The sequence below is a fragment of the Erpetoichthys calabaricus genome, chromosome 5 (assembly GCF_900747795.2).
Source record: "Erpetoichthys calabaricus chromosome 5, fErpCal1.3, whole genome shotgun sequence".
Taxonomy (NCBI): domain Eukaryota; kingdom Metazoa; phylum Chordata; class Cladistia; order Polypteriformes; family Polypteridae; genus Erpetoichthys; species Erpetoichthys calabaricus.
In genome coordinates this window covers 102,967,506-102,981,042 of record NC_041398.2, presented here as the reverse complement: position 1 = coordinate 102,981,042, position 13,537 = coordinate 102,967,506, and the positions used below count along the sequence as shown (strand labels likewise).

The window sequence follows — 13,537 nt, the reverse complement described above, 5'->3', positions numbered from 1 at the left end:
GTGAGTTGGCGGGCGTGGCTATGCCGTGTGTATCCCATGGTTGTCTTGCTTGTTCTGTCGGCTTAGTGAGTTAATTATATATAGATGTACAAGGCTATAGTCCATATCAACTTGTGTTTAGGCAAAACCCAACTTTGCTTTCTATACTAACTGACAAGCCACCAGCCCTTGAAGGAACCACAATGAGTGTTTGGACTGGACAGCACATTACAGCTTTGAATGCAGCTTGTAAAGCATTTGCAGAAGCTGAATGTTCTGACAGGATATGCAGAGCTCTTCAAAAACAGCTGCACTCTATAGATGGGAACTACAAGACTGAAGACAAAGTATACCATAAACAAAATGGAAAGGTCCTGGACTTGTCATTGGACAAGATGGTATGGTAGTTTTTGTAAGACACAGATGTATTTGTGTATGTGTGCATCCCTCAAGATTAAGGAAGGTGGGTGTTCAAGAAACAGACAATTTCTCCACAGGCCTGAATTCCATAGAAAATGTCAAAGAAAAGACAGAAAATAATTTGGTTAACAAAGACAATGGAAAAGACACAGATAATCAAACAGAGGATATCAAAAGTGACACAGAAACTGTTAATGAGGAAATAAGAAGATGTTCAGCGATCTTCAAGAAACTTGCAGTTTGCACCAAAACCAGGTCATACTATCAAATACACTGATGGAGACAGTAGTGTCCAGCATAAAGTAAAAATTCTTGGATGTGCAGGAAAAGTCAGAGGAAAATATGGAAATTGGTACAATTTGCACTATACTGAGCCTGATGAGCTTGCTGGGAGCACAAGCTCAACTGATTTATCAAAAGTTGATGGTCTTAATGAACTGAAGGACAATATGCAGAGCAGTTTTTTATCTAATGAAGATGTCCTTGAGATCAAAGATGTGTCTTTTGATATAGCTAAACAAGAGGAACTCTTCGATTGGAAAGTTTTGAAGAAACTCCAGATCTAGGGCAAAAGTGTGTTTCAACAAGATGGGTATGCACCCTGAAAGGGACACCAGCAGGTATAATACCTAAAGCTCGACTTGTGGCCAGAGGATTTGAGGAATTTGGTATGGATGATGTGGTAATGCGCGATCCGTGCATTACCAAATTCAAGTTGAAGTTGAAGAAGCATTAAACTTGTTGCAGCGGTATTTATAGGGTTGTAAGGAAGTGCACTTATGGTTTGTGTATTGACAGCGCTGCCGCGGAAACACAGGGCAGTCTAGCTGGTGAACGCTGTGAGGTGCGGTGTGTCTGGGCACACGTGGAGCCGGTATAATGGCCAGTACGGGCTCCACCACATGTGTTCATTTTTACATGCCGGTGTCCTCGCAGCCTGCCCAATGCAGGCAGTTTAAGGTGCGGCACGCCTGAAAGGAAAAGCTGGCATTAGCCTATGTAAACTAGGTTGAGTCAGAGATGGGGATCCCATATTGTAAAGAAATGATTTTACTTACTGGTGAGTCTGCAATGGGTGTGCTTGAGCTCAGCATAGCTGATGGCCGTCCCGGGGGGTATATTTGTGCGCATGGATCCACAGGGGTTCAATTTTAAATGCATAGTTTCTCGGGGCGTGTCGCGGCTCATGGCGTGAACGCACTAGTGTCTACCTGGATAAGTGCGGGAGGTAGACGGGGTGGCAGACTGGCTGGACAATCTTGCCAGTTAAATTTAAGGAGTTACCGGTCAACAGGGGTCGTCAGTGGACCTAAAGGCAAGGTAGGAGTAAGCAATGCTGATCTATTGGAGATTTTGGCGGCTTTGTAAATATTCTTTTGTATATAGAGTTATATATCTCCTAGTGATCATTTTGGTGGAGGTATATACACTTATTTGTTGCCGGTATAATTCTGATTGTGTTTGATGCAATTGCTTTTGTATATACATACACACTTGTTTTAGTTCTTGTGCATTTTTTTTTCTTTCCTTGTCAGAGATAAAAGAAGACAACCTTCATTACCGGAGAGCGTGTGTAGTTTTTGTAGGAGTGCACTGTTTTTGTAAATACACCATATTTTTCCTTTTTTTTTGCTTTTATTTATTTTTGAAGAAGTGTCAGTGCTGAAGGATTGTGTCTCAAAGCCCACCTGACACTACTGCATTTTTGGTTGTACAGCCCTTTTGTAAATAAACTTGCACCATTCACCCTTCAATTTTTGTCTGTGTTTCATCTCTCCACTGATCCTGTTCAGTTCATAAACTATCAGATATCCAGATTGTAGGCTGGGGCCACTTCCCACTACACAGGATATCACAGATGACCTTCCAAAAGATTCACCAATGTGTTCTTCTGAATCTTTAAGAGTGCTTCTGGTTGTCATTTGTCAGAGGCAATGGAATGTACACTCCATAAATATTAAATTTGCATTCTTGCAAAGAATAGAACTGTCTCGAGAAATTTATATTCGACCTCCAGTTGAAGCTAAATGTAAGGGATTATTATGGAAACTAAAAAAGTGTGTTTATGGACTTGCAGATGTGTCACTCTACTTTTACATCAAAGTGAAAGAAACTATAAAAAACACAAGGGGAATAATGTCACTAGTAGATCCTGCAGTTTTCTACTGGTTAGATCAGCGATTCCCAACCAGTGGTTCGCGAAAAAAATATTGTAATGGTGGAATTTTAAATCCCAAACGTAAAAAAATAACAAAATATTAAATGTAGGCAAATATATTCAGAGTACTATTAATAATACAATAATAAAAATGGGTCAACAAATCAATTAATCAAATTCATGAATATTACCTCAGTCACTTACGCATTGCGACGGAAGATTCCGCAAAATTGTCAAGTCGACAACAGGTAACAATCAGTAACGCGATGAGATGCTACGCCGATGCATGTACATTCTCGTATCATCCGGAAACTTCCAATTTAGTGAACCGAGAACCCAGAATGCACTCAAAAGTACGAGAATAACGTCTGCCAATATAAAAACGTCGCGATCAGCCAGGGGATAGTAGAGTCGAATTAAATCATATGACGCGCTTAAGAACCACGAGTGATTTTAATAAGATAAATCAGTAGTGCATAGTGTGTGTAAATAAATTATGGTAAAGACTTTTTACTTAAACGTGTGCATGTTGAACGTGAAAGTGAATAATTATTACCCAGTAAATTTATTATGAATCGATGGTTAAAAACGGGTAGTTTCATCAAGTCTGACAAAAAAGCTGAATGAGCAATTAATTGCTTCTTCTTCTATTTCAGTCCCTGATTTGGTACCAACTCAGGGTGATGATACTGAAAGTTGTAGTGAGCTACCATCTCTCCAGACTGAAAGTAAGGAAAAAATAGGCGAACATAGTAAGACAAAAGAGAAGAAACGAAAATATGACAGCGACTATTTACAAATGGGTTTTTATTTTACCGGGGATGAGTCAGAACCTAAATTTGTGTAATTTGTAATGAAGTCCTGTCCAACAGCAGTTTAAAACCATCACTTCTTTGTAGACACATTGAAACAAAACATCCAACGTACATGGATAAACCTGTAGAGTATTTTAAAAGAAAATTAGCAGATAATAAAAAGTGTAGTGTTTCTTCTTTCCCGTCAGCTTCAAACGCAGATAGTAAAAATGCTCTTGAGGCATCATTTCGAGTAAATTACAGAATTGCAAGATCTGGACAAGCACATACAGTGGCAGAAAATTTGACTGGACCATGTGCGAAAGACAACATGAAGTGTATGCTTGGAGAAAAGGTGGAAAAGAAAATTGACCTGGTTCCCTTATCAAACAACACAGTGTCGCGAAGAATTAATGGATTTGGCAAATGATGTGAAAGTGAACATCACATCATAAAGTGAACTTTTGAAAAGAATAAAATTTTATTATTCCGCGATCCAACTTGACGAGTCGACTGATGTAGCAAACACCGCAGTATTGCTTGTTTATATTAGATACTAGGGGGCTCCGCCCCCTGCTCGCTTCGCTCGCCAACCCCTGGTGTTGGGAATGACAAAGAGCGTGATGTATGAATGAGATATAGAATAGTGTGACGGTGTAGATGATGCAAATAGAAATCAAACAATAAAGTGTGTGGCACAGTGTAAAGGTTTATTTGAAAATTTCTTTGTACACGCCGTTTAAGTGTAAAAGGTAATTCCAGCTCAGAACTTGTAAGGTCATTTAAGATGGTTATTGTTGTGATCAGAGTCAAGTTTGTCAGAGCTTAGAAAGAGTTGTGTCTCTCCAGGAAGTAATGGAATGACTTGGGTATTTATGTTTTCCACATTAATATTTTTTGGACATAATATAGTGCGTTGTGTTAAAAGGGGCATTTGGTCTAATGAGATTGCTGTTCCAAATGTCTCTGTAACTAAGTCGTCGCAGATAAAGGCTTGAGGAATTGTAATAATATGTGGCTGAAGTCCATCTGTATTGGTGAGTGTACCATCTCTCAGTTGTAATAAGCAATTGTTATGATCTGGTTCTGGACATCGTATCTTTTTTACTAACTGTATCTTTTGAAAGTAATGCCAATTGTCTGCGTATTTTAAGGTGCACTGAACAATAGCGGAGTGCATGGCATCTGGAAGAATAGCTAATCACTGTCTAAAATCTCCTCCTCATAAAAGTACCTTTCCTCCAAATCTAATATTATTATTCATAAACGTTTGTAGAAGTTTATGAATGGTGTTGAGTAAGTGACTTCATGTCATTGAACATTCATCAATAAACAACATTTTTTCAAGACGGATGTCACGTGCAGTGCCACCGTTAATGTTCATAGTGGATACCGATTTGTAGGATCTAATGCAGTTGATAAAGATTTAACTTTCAGGTACATCGTCAGTTATAAGCTTCTGTAGATATTCAGTATATGAATGTAAAGAAGGCAGTCTAATTTGACCCTTTTGACAACAACGTGTAAATGTATAACTTGTATTGCCAGTTGTTTCTTCAGGGAAGTGAACTGAATGACAATGATTGCAAATGACATTCATTAATCCGAATGAATTTTCCTGGTGTATGTTTTGCTTGTGCCGTTTGAGAGGCGCGTTGTTACATGTGTAGTATTTGGGACGTGTTGTTTTGGAGCTGTAATCGATTTGCCTGTGCTGTGTGAGAAGCCCGTTGTAGCCTTCGCTGCCATTAACGTATGTCTGAGACGGGAGGTGTTTCGTTTTGAATCCGTGCTTGTTGCGATGCAACACTTTGATTGATAGATTGCGTAATGTGGATCTAGGATGTAGATTTGTGCATATTTGCGTTGTTGATTTGTTTCAGGGTGCACTGTTCCAATGCGATGCAGTATTTGTGCACATATGCGAAAGCAGTATGGTCCATTGCCTTTTGGTGGCCTGATATTTACTCCGGTATATGCAAAAGCAAATGAACTATTGTAGGATCTAATGCAGTTCATAAAGTTTTTACTTTTAGGTACATCGTTAGTTAGAAGCTTTAGTTGAGCTTTGCGTTTTTGGAGTCGAGACATTTTTTCTTATGGATGTGTGGGGGGGGGGGATCGTTGTTGCGCGAGCGTTTTGTTTCTTTTTGTGTTCCTGTGTCTTGTTTGAATCCTCCTCTTTGTGTGTGTCCCGTCCATTGCTTGTAGGGTCTGTGGGGTGTTTTTGTGTTCTTTTTTTTGGTCTTCCATGGGCTTGTTGAATCCCCCTCTTGGTGTGTGTCCCGTCCCGTGCCTGTAGGGTAGGGTGGGGGGGGGTATGGTCGTGCCTTGCTATTGTGCGCTCGTCTGTTCTTTTTTTTTTGGTGTGTTTAGTTTCGTGTGCAATGTGTTTCGTGCTTTCCCCTCGTTTGAGTACTCTTTTATGTGCCTTTTCCTTATTTTGGTGCTTGTTGAGCCTCATTTTTGTGACTCCTTTCTGTATGTGCTCACTCCTGTTTTCTGTGCTCTTGTCGGACTCTTTTTGCGCCTGCGTCTCTCGCGGCCCCTCATCCGCCTCTCTCCCCCTCTTTGTGTGTCCCGTCCCTTGTTTGTAGGGTCTGTGGGGTGGTTTTGTGTTCTTTTTTTTGGTCTTCCATGGGCTTGTTGAATCCCCCTCTTGGTGTGTGTCCCGTCCCGTCCCGTGCCTGTAGGGTGGCGGGGGTATGGTCGTGCCTTGCTATTGTGTGCTCGTCTGTTCTTTTTTTTTGGTGTGTTTAGTTTCGTGTGCAATGTGTTTCGTGCTTTCCCCTCGTTTGAGTGCTCTTTAATGTTTTTTTTCCTTATTTTGGTGCTTGTTGAGCCTCATTTTTGTGACTCCTTTCTGTATGTGCTCACTCCTGTTTTCTGTGCTCTTGTCGGACTCTTGGACTCTTTTTGCGCCTGCGTCTCTCGCGGACCCTCATCCGCCTCTCTCGCCCTCTTTTGTCCGCCTTTCTCGGGTCCTCAGCCGACTTTCGCGGACTGTTTGTTGCGCCGGCGCAGTACGTCTTTTTGCAGCTACGGCCCATGGCCGGATGTGCCTGCGTCCATCATCCGGTTTAGCATTCTCGGTTAGTAATATGGATATTTTTAAGAATTCCATTCAAGAAGATGTATTATTTGCAAAACCTCTGAAAACCGCTATGACAGGAGAAGCAATTTTCGAAATGATCAATGGCTATTTTGAAAGAAATGGAAAAAACTGATGTTTTTGCTTGGGTGTATGCACAGATGGTGCAAAATCAAAGACCAGAAAATTTTCTGGTCTTGTGGAGCGAGTAAAGAAGATCAACGAGAATATTGAATGGACTCATTGCTGTATTCATAGACAAATACTGGCATGTAAACATATTCCTGTAGAGTTGGCCAATGTTTTAACCGACGCTGTAAAAATTGATAAAATACAATTTCTATTTTTAAAAGCACAAACTCTCCTCTGTTCCAGGCTCTTTGTGAGGACTTTGGAAGCCTTCACGTTTCTTTACTACTTCATACAGAAGTTAGATGGCTTTCTCGTGGCAAAATTTTGACCCACTTGCTTGAATTGAAGTCTGAAGTTGAAGCATTCTTTCTTGACCATCCTTTTCATTTGTCCTCTTGTATATTCGATATTCTTTGGCTGCAAAAACTAGCATACTTAGCTTACATTTCTTCTAAATTAAATGATTTAAATCTGTCTTTACAAGGCCCAGGTGTCACCATGTTCAGTGTGCATGACAGAATAGAAGCCGTGCTAAATAAGTTATTCAGTGTCTGGAGATGAATGAGTATGAATGTTTTAGTTCTCTCAGCAGCGTTTTATCAGAAAATGAAATTCAACTTAACGAAAATATTAAAAGGGATATTACTGAACATCTCAAACACTTCAATTAACTTCCATTGACTATTTTCCTAATAGATCTAATATATCTGGATCGAACAACTGGATACGTAGTCCTTTTCAAGGAGATATAAGTTCATATACTTCTATAACTTCACTGGTAAAAGAAAAGCTCATTGATTTATCTTCTGACAGTTCCCTAAAAGCTGTTTTTAAAGATCACTCTTTAATTGACTTTTGGCTCAGATGTAAGAAATGAATATCCTGTTTTGTCAGAAAAAGACATTAAAGTTTTATTACCCTTTTGTACAACATATCTGTGTGAGAAAGGATTTTCAACATACACTTACCTGAAAAATAAATACAGAAACAGGTTAAATGCAGAACCTGATCTAAGACTGAAACTTTCAGACATCGAACCAAATTTTGAATTTCTTTGTTCCACCAAACAGGCACAAATATCCCATTGAGGGTTTTTTCAAATTTAACCTAAGTTAGCTAAGAATCAGTTGGCATTCATTGACATTAAAGATAATTCCATTTTGGTTTCAGCTTTACTATGATGAATGTTCTGTTTTATTGTATTCATATTTTTGTAGCTATCACTTTAGTTTTATTAATTTTTATCTGTAAATGTTTTACGATTTTGTTTAGGTTTTTCATTATGAACCATTTACTATTCAATATGTAAAATAAATTTTAATAACAATCCAATTTTATTGTTTTATTTACTATATCGTAATGACTACACAGGGGGTTCGCCAATTTATTCCGGTTTTTTGAAAGGGTTCACGAGGAGAAAAAGGTTGAGAATCGCTGGGTTAGATGAACATGGCAGTATAACTGGAGTTCTTGCTTCTCGTGTTGATGATTTTATTGGAGAGGGGGGCTCAAAACACTTCGCAGAAACTCTAATTCTTTATTTAAAATCTGTGTTCCAAATTAGACATGAGGAACATAACAATTTTTGTTACGTTGGCATACAGGTGAATTCTTCTGGTGGAGTTAGACAGTTACAGCAGGAAACCTACATAAAAAACCTCTGTCCTACTCCTATAGATTCTTCAAGAGCCCTGCCATGAGAAGCACCATTTACAAACACAGAAACTGATCAGCTGAAATCAAAAATACGTCAGTTTCTATGGGTTTCTCTGCAAAGCAGGCCAGACATGTGATGTTGGATGTTTGTAGCCTGGCATCTAACATGAAGTATGCTACAGTACAAAACATACAGTCAAACTAAAAAGTATGTGAACCCCTAGGAATTACCTATATTTATGTCTAATTCCCATATAAAACATGGTTGGACTTTTGGAGTGGTCCAGTCAAAGCCCAGATCTCAATCCTATTGAGATGCTGTGGAATGACTTAAAGACAGCCATACACAGAAGACAACCAAAGAATATGGAAGAGTTAAGGCAGTTCTGAAGGGAAGAATGGGCTAAAATTCCCCCCGCACGATGTGCAGGTCTGATCTGCAGTTACAGGAAGCAGCTGGTTGAGGTCATTGCTGCCAAAGGAGGGTCAACCAGTTATTAAATCCCAAGGTTCGCTTACTTTTTCCACTACCACTGTGAACGTTGAATGTGTTTATAAAATAAAGACATGAAAGAGTAGAATTTTTTGTGTGTCATTGGCTTAAGCTCACTGTGAATATCAGTACCTGTGACTTAAAAAGTGATCTGATCTTCATCTATGTCCAATTCATGCAGTAAACCAGATAATTCCAAAGGGTTCACATACTTTTTACTTTGACTGTACATGAAACAAACAAAATAGTAAGGAAACTGAAGTCTGAACATATTACATTAAAATTTCAACATTTAGGGCATGATGACTCATTAAAGCTGGTCCTGTTTAGTAATGCCTCTCTTGGGAATTTGGTGGTACCCAAGGTGGATAATTCTTAATATTAATGGGCAAAGGAGGTAAATTCTCATCATTCTGTTGGCAATCTAAAAGGATAAGAAGGATTGTTCGGAGCACTCTTGCAGGAGAAACACTTGCTTTGGCAAATGGAATTGACAATGCAATGTTTCTTGCAACTCTGTTCTCAGAATTATATAAAGGTTGCACAGACAGATACATTTTGCCTATTACATGTATCATTGACAACTACTCTCTTGTGAATGCCATCAAATCTACAAAATGTGTCAGTCACAGAAAGAAGACTGAGATTGGAGATCAGCTCTACAAAAGAACTTTTACACTCTGGTAGGATAGGCCAAATACTTTGGTCAGCTACAAAAGGAGCAGTTGTCTGACTGACAAAAAAGGGTGCATCTGCTTAATCCTGCTGAAAGCTTTAAGTGACAGATATGGCATTTAAAATAAAAGATTTACAAGTTTATATTAAAAAAGGGGAGATTGTCAAGTTTATAATTATGGTAAACAATACTTTGACTGAATTAATGTTATTGTCTATTTAAGACAATGTATCTTTCTAGTGGGCATGCCCTGATGATGTTTGCATTGCAGTTCTTTTTCAGGTCGTGTTTTTTTGCATTTTTGAAAGTAAAGTATTTCACATTCAAACTAGTGTGCTTATTGAAGACTTACAAATATAACACATATTGCTTTACTGTGAAATGTAGATTTATATAATAGTTCCTAAAATAATCACATATTAAAAATTTAGAAAATCAGAAAAAAAAAAAATCAGAAGCAGCAAAACCAAACCTAAGTAATTATAAAAATACAGGACTGAAAGAGATTGCTGGACTGCTCTAAACTGTAGATTATAGACTGATTCTCAATTAAAGGATTACAATGTCATTAAGAGTTCATTTTAGTACACCACAAAAAAAAAAATTTGGATAAACAAACAGAATGCTAGTGAAAATATCACAAACTGAAATAATCGTGCTTACTTGGGAAATACTACATAAAAATCATCAGCCCTAACACGCCAATTACTAAACGATATATCCACAGCATTTTTAAACCCTTTCCATAAGTTCTTAATAGGATTAAAAACAGGATTCTACCCAGGCTACTCAAGGACATACAATTATCTAGTCATATAAATACAATTCTCCCTTTAATTCTGGATCACTGTCTTGTAGAAAGTCAGTATGTGTCCCCAATTTAAAGTTGTTAGTAGACTGGCCCTGGTTTTCCTTTAATATTTTTTTTATGAAGCTGCTTCCAGGTTTAACTGAAATGCAGGGAGTGATACAGGTACTGATATTCTGTATGAAACTCATTTGACAGTGCTACCAATTTTTGAAAACAGAGATGGTATTGAGCAAGAAATGATCAGTATGACAGCTTAGTCATAGTTATTGCTTAGGACAAAATTACAACTTTTCTATTCAATCTGCTCACAAATGTTGAGAGTTTAATCATAATTTCTATTTCTTTCTATAATTCCTGATTCTCTGGCATCAATGAACAGAAGAAGGATTGTTAAGTAGAAGTGGGCAAAAATTCCTCTAATAAAAGATATAGATAAACCTCAACAGAAAACAATTATTTAGCAGTTATTACTCCTCCAATGTTATGCAAGCTACTGGATAATGGGGTGTACTTAAAATACTTTTTTCACATATGGTTTCTGCCTGTTGGTTTTAATTTTTGAGTAAAACAAAAATTCCAAAAAACAAATCGGTTTCCTGAGGAAATATCTAATTTTAGAATCTGGTGAGGACTGAAAGCCGTGTGCCAGTGTGAAAAACCACAGAACTGTGTACAAAACCAGCACAAATTACATTTTTGTTGAATGCTAAATTTTTATTTATTTTTAATCTGCAACAAATTTTCATTACATCTAAACAGCAGAAGTAAGTCTTGGCATATAAGAATACTATTTTTAACAATCAATGGTCAAATGGTAAATTACAGTGCATCCGGAAAATATTCACAGCGTATCACTTTTTCCACATTTTGTTATGTTACAGCCTTATTCCAAAATGGATCAAATTCATTTTTTCCCCTCAGAATTCTACACACAACACCCCATAATGACAACGTGAAAAATGTTTGAGGTTTTTGCAAATTTATTAAAAATAAAAAAACTGAGAAATCACATGTACATAAGTATTCACAGCCTTTGCCATGAAGCTCAAAACTGAGCTCAGGTACATCCTGTTTCCCCTGATCATCCATGAGATGTTTCTGCAGCTTAATTGGAGTCCACCTGCGGTAAATTCAGTTTATTGGACATGATTTGGAAAGGCACAAGCCTGTCTATATACGGTCCCACAGTTGACAGTTCATGTCAGAGCACAAACCAAGCATGAAGTCAAAGGAATTGTCTGTAGACCTCCGAGACAGGATTGTCTCGAGGCACAAATCTGGGGAAGGTTACAGAAAAATTTCTGCTGCTTTGAAGATCCCAATGAGCACAGTGGCCTCCATCATCCGTAAGTGAAAGAAGTTCGAAACCACCAGGACTCTTCCTAGAGCTGGCCGGCCATCAAAACTGAGTGATCGGGGGAGAAGGGCCTTAGTCAGGGAGGTGACCAAGAACTTGATGGTCACTCTGTCAGAGCTCCTCTGTGGAGAGAGGAGAACCTTCCAGAAGGACAACCATCTCTGCAGCAATCCACCAACCAGGCCTGTATGGTACAGTGGCCAGACGGAAGCCACTCCTTTGTAAAAGGCACATGGCAGCCCACCTGGAGTTTGCCAAAAGGCACCTGAAGGACTTTCAGACGATGAGAAAGAAAATTCTCTGGTCTGATGAGACAAAGATTGAACTCTTTGGTGTGAATGCCAGGCATCACGTTTGGAGAAAACCAGGCACCGCTCATCACCAGGCCAATCCCTACAGTGAAGCATGGTGGTGGCAGCATCATGCTGTGGGGATGTTTTTCAGCGGCAGGGACTGGGAGACTAGTCAGGATAAATGGAACGATGACTGCAGCAATGTACAGAGACATCCTGAATGAAAACCTGCTCCAGAGCGCTCTTGACCTCAGACTGGGGCGACGGTTCATCTTTGAGCAGGACAACAACCCTAAGCACACAGCCAAGATATCAAAGAAGAGGCTTCAGGACAACTCTGTGAATGTCCTTGAGTGGCCCAGCCAGAGCCCAGACTTGAATCCGATTGAACATCTCTGGAGAGATCTTAAAATGGTTGTGCACCGACGCTTCCCATCCAACCTGATGGAGCTTGAGAGGTGCTGCAAAGAGGAATGGGCGAAACTGGCCAAGGATAGGTGTGCCAAGCTTGCGGCATCATATTCAAAAAGACTTGAGGCTGTAATTGCAGCCAAAGGTGCATCGACAAAGTATTGAGCAAAGGCTGTGAATACTTATGTACACATGATTTCTCAGCTTTTTTATTTTTAATAAATTTGCAAAACCCTCAAGTAAACTTTTTTTCACGTTGTCATTATGGGGTGTTGTGTGTAGAATTCTGAGGAAAAAAATATATTTAATCCATTTTGGAATAAGGCTGTAACATAACGAAATGTGGAAAAAGTGATGCGCTGTGAATACTTTCCGGATGCACTGTATAACTGCACAAGCTTCATTTTATTACAATACTAAAAAAAAATAGATTTTGTGTCTGCAAGAAACATCTTAACGCACATCGTATAATAGCTGCTGCCTCAAGGTGCTTAACTCTTTTAGGGCGGATGTCGACTTTTGTCGACAGGAGGGGTTGAGGGCGCATGTCGACAAAAGTCGACATCCAGGGATAGAGGGCGACAATCAGCTGTTAATGGCGACAAATCTCACTGTCACGTCACAGGCATTCCCTCTGTGCTTGGAGGAATGCTAGACTCGTTGACTCGGCAAATAAACCTTGCGTGTGCGTGAGTTGCGAAATGTAAACAGGCAAGATGGCACCGACATGTGAAAAGGCAGCGAAGCAAGTGCAGAAAAGAAAACACTCGCATTATGCGCATTTGCGCATTATCGCGGAGTCGGACTCTTGATTTTTCAGAATCGGACTTTATTGGCAGTGATCAGGAGATCGAGCAAGAGAGTTAGAAGCAGGCATCAGCTGATCAGACACCAGCCGATGCCGCGCCAGCGGATCTGCTGCCAGTTGCGTGCCTTCGCGCAGCCGATGCATCTACGGCAAGGTTCGCATGGGATAAATACACAGACATTGATCCGTTGAGAGCTGATCTGGCTACCGGAGTTTACAAGACGGCATGGCTTGCTGTTGGACACGACAGATCACCAGCTGCTGTACTTCAGGCTGCTGTCTCCTGATGCTGCTTTTCAGCTACTGTCAGACGAGACAAACAGGTAGGCAGAGATTTTTTTTTGAATCGCGGGCTGCGTTTGCATCGCATTCTCGTTTTTCAAAGTGGAAACCCACAACGAAAGACGAGATGAAGCGCGCTGTGGCATTACAAATAGAGATGAGACAGAATTGGTGAT

At 39.5% G+C, this 13,537-nt stretch overlaps 1 protein-coding gene across 4 annotated transcripts in view; it reads right to left on the bottom strand.

Annotated features, from left to right (window-relative positions):
* Window positions 1-13,537, bottom strand: part of kiaa0232 (KIAA0232 ortholog) — a 150,336-nt gene that overhangs the window by 65,281 nt on the left and 71,518 nt on the right. The gene's annotated exons all lie outside the window — the stretch shown is intronic.